We start from the raw sequence: 11,078 nt of genomic DNA, 5'->3' as shown, positions 1-11,078 counted from the left end.
AAGAAAGAAAGAAAGAAAGAAAGAAAGAAAGAAAGAAAGAAAGAAAGAAAGAAAGAAAGAAAGAACTATTTTGAAAAGAAAGAAAGAAAGAAAGAAAGAAAGAAAGAAAGAAAGAAAGAAAGAAAGAACTATTTTGAAAAGAAAGAAAGAACTATTTTGAAAAGAAAGAAAGAACTATTTTGAAAAGAAAGAAAGAAAGAAAGAAAGAACTATTTTGAAAAGAAAGAAAGAACTATTTTGAAAAGAAAGAAAGAAAGAAAGAACTATTTTGAAAAGAAAGAAAGAACTATTTTGAAAAGAAAGAAAGAAAGAAAGAACTATTTTGAAAAGAAAGAAAGAACTATTTTGAAAAGAAAGAAAGAAAGAAAGAAAGAAAGAACTATTTTGAAAAGAAAGAAAGAACTATTTTGAAAAGAAAGAAAGAAAGAAAGAAAGAACTATTTTGAAAAGAAAGAAAGAACTATTTTGAAAAGAAAGAAAGAAAGAAAGAAAGAAAGAACTATTTTGAAAAGAAAGAAAGAAAGAAAGAAAGAAAGAAAGAAAGAAAGAAAGAAAGAAAGAAAGAAAGAAAGAAAGAAAGAAAGAAAGAAAGAACTATTTTGAAAAGAAAGAAAGAAAGAAAGAAAGAAAGAAAGAAAGAAAGAAAGAAAGAAAGAAAGAAAGAAAGAAAGAAAGAAAGAAAGAAAGAAAGAAAGAAAGAAAGAAAGAAAGAAAGAAAGAAAGAAAGAAAGAAAGAAAGAAAGAAAGAAAGAAAGAAAGAAAGAAAGAAAGAAAGAAAGAAAGAAAGAAAGAAAGAAAGAACTATTTTGAAAAGAAAGAAAGAACTATTTTGAAAAGAAAGAAAGAAAGAAAGAAAGAAAGAAAGAAAGAAAGAAAGAAAGAAAGAACTATTTTGAAAAGAAAGAAAGAACTATTTTGAAAAGAAAGAAAGAAAGAAAGAAAGAAAGAACTATTTTGAAAAGAAAGAAAGAAAGAAAGAAAGAAAGAAAGAACTATTTTGAAAAGAAAGAAAGAAAGAAAGAAAGAAAGAAAGAAAGAAAGAAAGAAAGAAAGAAAGAAAGAGTTCTGACTTTATACCTGTAAAAAAATAAAACAGCGATTCTATCGAATATTTCTCCACAGAACTTCCTCCCGTCCCTCCTCACTTCCTGTCCTGACAGACGTGTCCTCAGTGAGCGTGGAGGTGGAGACACGCAGTCAAAAACTAATTCTATGCTGCCAAAACTGACACGTCTCTTTGTTGTTGTTGTTTTATTTTTCCGTGTGCTCAGCATGGGTTCAGTGTGTGTTTAGCATGGCCAGAGTGTACAGTATATAGTGTGTTTAGCATGTTCAGAGTGTACAGAGTGTACAGTGTGTTTAGCATGTGTTCAGCATGAGTTCAGTGTGTGTTTAGCGTGTGCTCAGCATCTGTTTAGCGTGTGGTTAGTTTGGGTTTAGTGTGTGTTCAGCATGGATTCAGTGTGTGTTTAGCGTGGGATCAGCGTGTGTTTAGCATGTTCAGAGTGTACAGAGTGTACAGTGTGTAATGTGTTTAGCATGTTCAGAGTGTACAGAGTGTACAGTATATAGTGTGTTTAGCATGGGTTCAGTGTGTGTGTTTAGCATGTGTTTAGCATGTTCAGAGTGTACAGAGTGTACAGTGTGTATAGTGTGTTCAGCATAGGTTCACAGTGTGTTTAGAATGTTCAGAGTGTACAGTATATAGTGTGTTTAGCATGGTCAGAGTATACAGTATGTAGTGTGTTTAGCATGGTCAGAGTGTACAGTGTACAGTGTGTTTAGCATGTGTTTAGCATGTTCAGAGTGTACAGTGTACAGTGTGTTTAGAATGTTCAGAGTGTACAGAGTGTACAGTATATAGTGTGTTTAGCATGGTCAGAGTGTACAGAGTGTACAGTGTGTTTAGAATGTTCAGAGTGTACAGAGTGTACAGTGTACAGTGTGTTTAGAATGTTCAGAGTGTACAGTGTGTTGAGCATGGTCAGAGTGTACAGAGTGTACAGTGTGTTTAGAATGTTCAGAGTGTACAGAGTGTACAGTGTACAGTGTGTTTAGAATGTTCAGAGTGTACAGAGTGTACAGTGTGTTTAGAATGTTCAGAGTGTATAGTGTGTACAGTGTGTTTAGAATGTTCAGAGTGTACAGAGTGTACAGTGTGTTTAGAATGTTCAGAGTGTACAGAGTGTACAGTGTGTTTAGAATGTTCAGAGTGTACAGAGTGTACAGTGTGTTTAGAATGTTCAGAGTGTACAGAGTGTACAGTGTGTTTAGAATGTTCAGAGTGTACAGAGTGTACAGTGTGTTTAGAATGTTCAGAGTGTACAGAGTGTACAGTGTGTTTAGAATGTTCAGAGTGTACAGTGTGTTTAGAATGTTCAGAGTGTACAGAGTGTACAGTGTGTTTAGAATGTTCAGAGTGTACAGAGTGTACAGTGTGTTGAGCATGGTCAGAGTGTACAGAGTGTACAGTGTGTTTAGAATGTTCAGAGTGTACAGAGTGTACAGTATGTAGTGTGTTTAGCATGTGTTCAGCATGAGTTCAGTGTGTGTTTAGCATGGCCAGAGTGTACAGTATATAGTGTGTTTAGCGTGTTCAGCATGGATTCAGTGTGTGTTTATCGTGTGTTCAGCATAGGTTCACAGTGTGTTTAGCGTGTGTTCAGCCCAGGTCCAGTGTATGTTTAGCGTGTGCTCAGCATCTGTTTAGCGTGTGCTCAGCATCTGTTTAGCGTGTGCTCAGCATCTGTTTAGCGTGTGTTTAGCGTGGGATCAGCGTGTGTTTAGCATGGTCAGACTGTACAGTGTGTAATGTGTTTAGCATGGCCAGAGTGTACAGTGTACAGTGTGTTTAGTGTGTTCAGTGTGTGTTTAGTGTGTTCAGTGTGTGTTTAGCGTGTGCTCAGCATCTGTTTAGCGTGTGTGTTTAGCGTGTGCTCAGCATCTGTTTAGCGTGTGTGTTTAGCATGTTCAGAGTGTACAGTGTGTGTGTGTGTGTGTGTGTGTGTGTGTGTGTGTGTGTGTGTGAGAAGAGAAAGAGAGTGTGTAAGAGGTTGTGTGTCAGCATCTGCACCACGTATCCACAGCATCTACACTGACCTCTAAACTGTTAGTCTGAGTGTTTAGCATGTGTTTAGTGTACAGTGTGTTTAGCATGGTCAGAGTGTACAGTGTGTACAGTGTGTAGTGTGTTTAGCATGGTCAGAGTGTACAGTGTATAGTGTGTTTAGCATGGTCAGAGTGTACAGTGTGTACAGTGTGTTTAGCATGGTCAGAGTGTACAGTGTGTAGTGTGTTTAGCATGGCCAGCGTGTACAGTGTGTATAGTGTGTTTAGCATGGTCAGAGTGTACAGTGTGTAGAGTGTGTTTAGCATGGTCAGAGTGTACAGTGTATAGTGTGTACAGTGTGTTTAGCATGTTCAGAGTGTACAGTGTGTATAGTGTGTTTAGCATGGTCAGAGTGTACAGTGTGTAGTGTGTTTAGCATGGTCAGAGTGTACAGTGTGTAGAGTGTGTTTAGCATGGTCAGAGTGTACAGTGTATAGTGTGTTTAGCATGGCCAGAGTGTACAGTGTGTTTAGCATGTTCAGAGTGTACAGAGTGTACAGTGTGTTTAGCATGGTCAGAGTGTACAGTGTGTAGTGTGTTTAGCATGGTCAGAGTGTACAGTGTGTACAGTGTGTTTAGCATGTTCAGAGTGTATAGTGTGTACAGTGTGTTTAGCATGGTCAGAGTGTACAGTGTGTAGAGTGTGTTTAGCATGTTCAGTGTGTACAGTGTGTATAGTGTGTTTAGCATGGTCAGAGTGTACAGTGTATAGTGTGTTTAGCATGTTCAGAGTGTACAGTGTGTAATGTGTTTAGCATGGTCAGAGTGTATAGTGTGTTTAGCATGTTCAGAGTGTACAGTGTATAGTGTGTTTAGCATGGTCAGAGTGTACAGTGTATAGTGTGTTCAGCGTGTATTTAGTGTGTTCAGCGTGTGTTTAGTGTGTTCAGCATGTGTTCACCGTGTGTTTAGTGTGTTCAGCATGTGTTCAGTGTGTGTTTAGTGTTCAGGATGTGTTTAGTGTGTTCAGTGTGTTTTCAATGTGTGTTTAGTGTGTGTTCTGTTCAGTGTGTGTTCAGCATAGGTTCACAGTGTGTTTAGTGTGTTCAGCATGTGTTCAGCATGGGTTCAGTGTGTGTTTAGCGTGTGTTCAGCATGGGTTCAGTGTGTGTTTAGCGTGTGTTTAGCATGGGTTCAGTGTGTGTTTAGCGTGTGCTCGGCGTGTGCATAGTGTGTGCAGAGCGTGTGTTTGAGTGTTTAGCGTGTGCTCAGCATCTGTTTAGCGTGTGTTCAGCCCAGGTCCAGTGTATGTTTAGCGTGTGTTCAGCATGGGTTCAGTGTGTGTTTATCGTGTGTTCAGCATGGGTTCACTGTGTGTTTATCGTGTGTTCAGCGTGGGTTCAGTGTGTGTTTAGCGTGGGATCAGCGTGTGTTTAGTGTGTGTTCAGTGTGTGTTTAGCGTGTGGTTAGTGTGGGTTTAGTGTGTTCAGCATGGGTTCGGTATGTGTTTAGCGTGTGTTCAGCGTGGGTTCGGTGTGTGTTTAGCGTGTGTTCAGCATGGGTTCAGTGTGTGTTCAGCGTGGGTTCAGCGTGTGTTTAGCGTGTGTTCAGCGTGGGTTCAGTGTGTGGTTAGTGTGTGTTTAGCATGGGTTCAGTGTGTGTTTAGCGTGTGTTCAGCATGGGTTCAGTGTGTGGTGAGCCCGGGTTCAGTGTGTGTTTAGCGTGTGTGTTTAGCGTGTGTTCAGCATGGGTTCAGTGTGTGTTTAGCGTGTGTTCAGCATGGGTTCAGTGTGTGTTTAGCGTGTGTTCAGCATGGGTTCAGTGTGTGTTTAGCGTGTGTTCAACATGGGTTTAACGTGTGTTCAGCGTGGGTTCAGTGTGTGTGTTCAGCATGGATTCAGTGTGTGTTTAGCGGTGTTCAGCGTGGGTTCAGTGTGTGTTTAGCGTGTGGTTAGTGTGGGTTTAGTGTGTGTTCAGCATGAGTTCAGTGTGTGTTTAGCGTGTGTTCAGCGTGTGTTTAGCGTGTGTTTAGCATGGGTTCAGCGTGTGTTTAGCGTGTGTTCAGCGTGGGTTCAGTGTGTGGTTAGTTTGGGTTTAGTGTGTGTTCAGCATGGATTCAGTGTGTGTTTAGCGTGTGTTCAGCGTGGGTTCAGTGTGTGTGTTTAGCGTGTGGTTAGTGTGGGTTTGGTGTGTGTTCAGCATGAGTTCAGTGTGTGTTTAGTGTGTGTTCAGCGTGTGTTTAGCGTGTGCTCAGCATGGGTTCAGCGTGTTTAGCGTGTGTTCAGCGTGTGGTTAGTTTGGGTTTAGTGTGTGTTCAGCATGGGTTCAGGGTGTGTTTAGCATGTGTTCAGCATGGGTTCAGTGTGTGGTGAGCCCGGGTTCGGTGTGTGTTTAGCGTGTGTGTTTAGGGTGTGTTCAGCATGGGTTTAGTGTGTTTAGCGTGTCTTCAGCATGGGTTCAGTGTATGTTTAGCGTGTGTTCAGCATGGGTTCAGTGTGTGTTTAGCGTGTGTTTAGCATGTGTTCAGCATGGGTTCAGTGTGTGTTTAGCGTGTGTTCAGCATGGGTTCAGTGTGTGTTTAGCGTGTTCAGCATGGGTTCAGTGTGTGTTTAGCGTGTGTTCAACATGGGTTTAACGTGTGTTCAGCGTGTGTTCAGCGTGTTCAGCATGGATTCAGTGTGTGTTTAGCGTGTGTTCAGCGTGTGTGTTCAGCATGGGTTCAGTGTGTGTTTAGCGTGTGTTCAGCATGGGTTTAGTGTGTGTTTAGCGTGTGTTCAGCATGGGTTCAGTGTGTGTTTAGCGTGTGTTCAGCATGGGTTCAGTGTGTTTAGCGTGTGTTCAGCATGGGTTCAGTGTGTGTTTAGCGTGTGTTCAACATGGGTTTAACTTGTGTTTAGCGTGGGTTCAGCGTGTGTTCAGCATGGATTCAGTGTGTGTTTAGCGTGTGTTCAGCGTGGGTTCAGTGTGTGTTTAGCGTGTGGTTAGTGTGGGTTTAGTGTGTTCAGCATGAGTTCAGTGTGTGTGTTTAGCGGTGTTCAGCGTGTGTTCAGCGTGTGTTCAGCGTGTGTTTAGCATGGGTTCAGCGTGTGTTTAGCGTGTGTTCAGCGTGGGTTCAGTGTGTGGTTAGTTTGGGTTTAGTGTGTGTTCAGCATGGATTCAGTGTGTGTTTAGCGTGGGTTCAGCATGGGTTCAGTGTGTTTAGCATGTGGTTAGTGTGGGTTTGGTGTGTGTTCAGCATGAGTTCAGTGTGTGTTTAGTGTGTGTTCAGCGTGTGTTTAGCGTGTGCTCAGCATGGGTTCAGCGTGTGTTTAGCGTGTGTTCAGCGTGTGGTTAGTTTGGGTTTAGTGTGTGTTCAGCATGGGTTCAGTGTGTGTTTAGCATGTGTTCAGCATGGGTTCAGTGTGTGGTGAGCCCGGGTTCAGTGTGTGTTTAGCGTGTGTGTTTAGCGTGTGTTCAGCATGGGTTTAGTGTGTGTTTAGCGTGTGTTCAGCATGGGTTCAGTGTATGTTTAGCGTGTGTTCAGCATGGGTTCAGTGTGTGTTTAGCGTGTGTTTAGCGTGTGTTTAGCATGTGTTCAGCATGGGTTCAGTGTGTGTTTAGCGTGTGTTTAGCGTGTGTTCAGCATGGGTTCAGTGTGTGTTTAGCGTTTGTTCAGCATGGGTTCAGTGTGTGTTTAGCGTGTGTTCAACATGGGTTTAACGTGTGTTCAGCGTGGGTTCAGCGTCTGTTCAGCATGGATTCAGTGTGTGTTTAGCATGTGTTCAGCATGGGTTCAGTGTGTGTTTAGCGTGTTCAGCATGGGTTCAGTGTGTGTTTAGCGTGTGTTCAGCGTGTGTTTAGCGTGTGTTCAGCATGGGTTCAGCGTGTTCAGCATGGATTCAGTGTGTGTTTAGCGTGTGTTCAGCATGGATTCAGTGTGTGTTTAGCGTGTGTTCAGCATGGGTTTAGTGTGTGTTTAGCATGGGTTCAGTGTGTGTTTAGCGTGTGTTCAGCATGGGTTCAGTGTGTGTTTAGCGTGTTCAGCATGGATTCAGTGTGTGTTTAGCGTGTGTGTTCAGCGTGGGTTCGGTGTGTTTAGCGTGTGTTCAGCGTGTGTTTAGCGTGTGTTCAGCGTGGGTTCGTGTGTTTAGCGTGTGTTCGGTGTGGGTTCGGTGTGTGTTTAGCGTGTGTTCAGCGTGGGTTCGGTGTGTGTTTAGCGTGTGTTTAGCGTGTGTTTAGCATGTGTTCAGCGTGTGTTTAGTGTGTGTTTAGCGTGGGTTCAGCGTGGGTTCGGTGTGTGTTTAGCATGTGTTCAGCGTGGGTTCGGTGTGTGTTTAGCGTGTGTTCGGCGTGGGTTCGTGTGTGTTTAGTGTGTGTTTAGCGTGTGTTTAGCGTGTGTTCAGCATGGTGAAATGTACTGGTTTGGAGCTTCACTCTGTTGTTTCTGCCTCACTGTTTAAATGTAATGTATGTCTTCACTCTGTTATTCTGCAGGTTCTGAAATAAAATAAACGAGAAGCTGTTTAATATTCAGCGCATTCGATTCCAATCAAGTCAAAACAATTAGATTTCATTAAACCTGACCGACAATCGCTTATGTATTTTCCAAAACATTTAATTTGTCTCCACGGTTTCACGAATGAAAACAAACTCCTGCATTTTAGATTGCAGTGCCTGAGGTGATCAAATTCACAGCATCAAAGGGAACCAGAGCAGGAACTGAAGTCTGTAACAACACGGACAAAGACATGACGATTTCACTTTCAAATCGGCCTTATTTCACTCTGAATGCCGCTTGATTACGTTTTGGAGACTGACTCAGACTGACTTTCCATTTCAGCGTAATGAGCTTCATAGCAGTGGATTAACTGCTGAAAAACACGCAACTCCCACTCCCAGTGGCTCGCACTGAATCATCTGGATAGAGACAGTAATACTGGTGTGAGGAGTCAACTTGTAATGAACAGATGTCCAAACACTGAACATCACACAACGTTCCTGATGAGCTGCATCCAGCGTTATAAGAACTTTTACTCTTCTGGGAAGACGTTGTACTAGATGTTGAAGTGTGCTTGTGGAGATTCATTCAGCTACAAAGGTAGGTGAGGTGAGGAGGTCTGGGGTTCAGTCAGTGTTCACATTCATCCCAAAGGAGTTCAAGAGCTCTCTAACAAGATCTTCCATTTCAACTTTCAACCCATGTAAAGCAGATCTTCATGGAGCTGCTTTGTGCACCGGGACATTGTCATGTTGGAACAGGTTTGGGCCTCCTAATTCAAGTGAAGGGAAAATTTTATGATTTGTTTCAATGCAATACAATTTAATGCAAGATATACGATGCTCAGCAATTCAAAATTGTACAGATAGTTCACTTTTATTTCTTTAGTTCAGACAGACAGCAAATTAGCAATTAACTTTAAGTGCCTTCTGACTTCTAACGCATGGCCCCTTTCACAAACACGCTTTCGTAGTGCAAAAAATGTGTTGTAGTGTTGTGTCTCCAGGAAGTCGCAGCTCTACCTCTGCCATGTTAATCTGTATTCTATGTGACTCTCAGGACACGCCTCCGTCTCCGTAGTGTTGATACGTCATGTTCACGTAGCAGCAGCGGTGCTTAGAGAACGCGATCGAGAATCTGTTTAGTGACGAGAAATCAACCTATAATATTGGTCACAAATTATTGGTTACTTTCCAAATAATAAAAGTGGAGCACATCAATTAATAACGATATATAAATACACAATATAATATATATATATATATATTTTATTATTGTTATTTTTTTTTTTATTAAACATAAAAGAGTCAAAATTAAAAACTTCAACACAACACACATTAATTAACGACTTCCTTTCTTTACACAGATATATAAAAAAAATTCTACGAGAAATTCTGACATATTACCAAAGTGAAATATTGGTCAGAAATTTTGGGTTACTTTCAGAATAACAAAAAGTAGAGCACATCAACTAATAATGATATGTAAATAAATTGTTTTTAGCGACGCAAATATGTTCTAAATATGATCTAAAAAAATCTAACCATCGGTTTTATATTATATATATTAATTTTTAATAGTAAAAATTAATTTTATTGATGTGCCAAGTCTTAAATCAGCACTGATTAATCATGCAGTTAATCCTTTTTTATTATTTTAATTGATTAACACCCCTAATAGAACGGTAGCTAAGATCATTATTTCCAAGCTCAATAAACCTCCAAGACCTGGACAACCCGAGATCAAGTTAGACCGGCTTAATACTGGAAGTCCAAGTCAAGATCATGTTTAGATAAAAGAGAGATCTGAGAGTTACTAATCCCCATACCAAAGATGGGCACTTGTGTTATAGAATAGTTCATCACATCCTGTGGATAGAAAAGGCAAACTTTATTTTTACAATGTCGGGCTAAGACTGAAACAAATTTCAAATGCTAACAAACTGAAGGCAACAGAAAAACCCTTCAGTCCAACATCATATATGTAAATCCGACTATGCGCAACTTCTACTTCATCAGATTAACCTGGATGTACACTTTTACCAGAATTCTCATAAAACTATGGCTAATTATTTTTATAATGATATTTGATACAGTTGATGTTTAACCTGATGCTTTGATTGCACCAGATAATTACTTTGTAACCATAAAATCGATTTCTTTTTGCCTTATCTTGTTGACAACTCAAAAGGCATGAGCTATAGTGCTTAAATACAATGATTAATCTATTGGATAGTGCTGTTGCCCATGCTAAGAGAGTTCAGAGTAAATAATTAGCCACACAGCAGAGTCGAAACCGGGGTCCACCTGGGTCCCCAAATACTTCCGTCCCCTTTCTAAGAGCCAATTAGCACAAGCTGAACCAGCACATAATGATCCACAACATGTTCTCCTGATTAGCAAGCGGTGTGTTCACCTAAAAAAAAAAAAAGCTAGTACGAACTGACCAGAGGAGCTTAGTGAGAGGGGCAACTTTTCTTCATGTCCTCCTGCTGTCCAGGATCTATCTGTACAATACAACCCCATGTAGGGGTTCACTCACGAGAAAGGGCGAGAAGTCAATTTGGAGAAACAAACCTGTCCAAAAAGACAGGGCAATGAACCCTGTTTATGATTTTAATGTCTCATGAGGTTATCACATTTAAATCAGTTTGTCCCAGTACACCAGGATTTCCCACAATCCCCTACTTGATTATGGAAGGTACATTTTCAGGGCTAATTAAACATGTCAAAGCTTTTTGTGTGACTGTGTCCTGGGCTTTTGCAATCACACCTGAAGGTGTTCACACCAGAGAAGGGTGTAATTATGGTCCTGCAAGAAAACGCAGAGAACTTTCTTTTTTACGACCCGTAAAAAAAAAAAAGACAGAAAGCTTGACAGCAAAGACTTCCCCCTTTTCCTGATGGTTCTCAGCATGGATGTTGTCAGGCCTGTAATCACCCCTGCTGATAATAAACAAAGTCAAAATCAGACGTGCGACTCCCACATCGAGACGGATTTAGATCAGTCCAATCCAATGCATCCAATGTTTCTCTAGAACTTCCCTGACAAATTTAGCTGTAGTATATTAATGATGGGATGATGTGGTGACCATAGTGATCCCTCTGGATCCCAAAAATAATCTTTCACTTACTGTAATCATTCAGATAGATAGATAGATAGATAGATAGATAGATAGATAGATAGATAGATAGATAGATAGATAGATAGATAGATAGATAGATAGACGCAGGCAGGCAGATAGATAGATAGATAGATAGATAGATAGATAGATAGATAGATAGATAGATAGATAGATAGATAGATAGATAGATAGATAGATAGATGCAGACAGACAGACAGACAGATAGATAGATAGATAGATAGATAGATAGATAGATAGATAGATAGATAGATAGATAGATAGATAGATAGATAGATAGATAGACGCAGGCAGGCAGGCAGATAGATAGATAGATAGATAGATAGATAGATGAATAGATAGATAGATAGATAGATAGATAGATAGATAGATAGATAGATAGATATAGATAGATAGATAGATAGATAGAT

This window comes from Silurus meridionalis, chromosome 10 (genome assembly GCF_014805685.1).
Source record: "Silurus meridionalis isolate SWU-2019-XX chromosome 10, ASM1480568v1, whole genome shotgun sequence".
NCBI lineage: Eukaryota > Metazoa > Chordata > Actinopteri > Siluriformes > Siluridae > Silurus > Silurus meridionalis.
The sequence above is the reverse complement of the archived record's forward strand: the minus strand, read 5'-3'. Positions refer to the sequence as shown.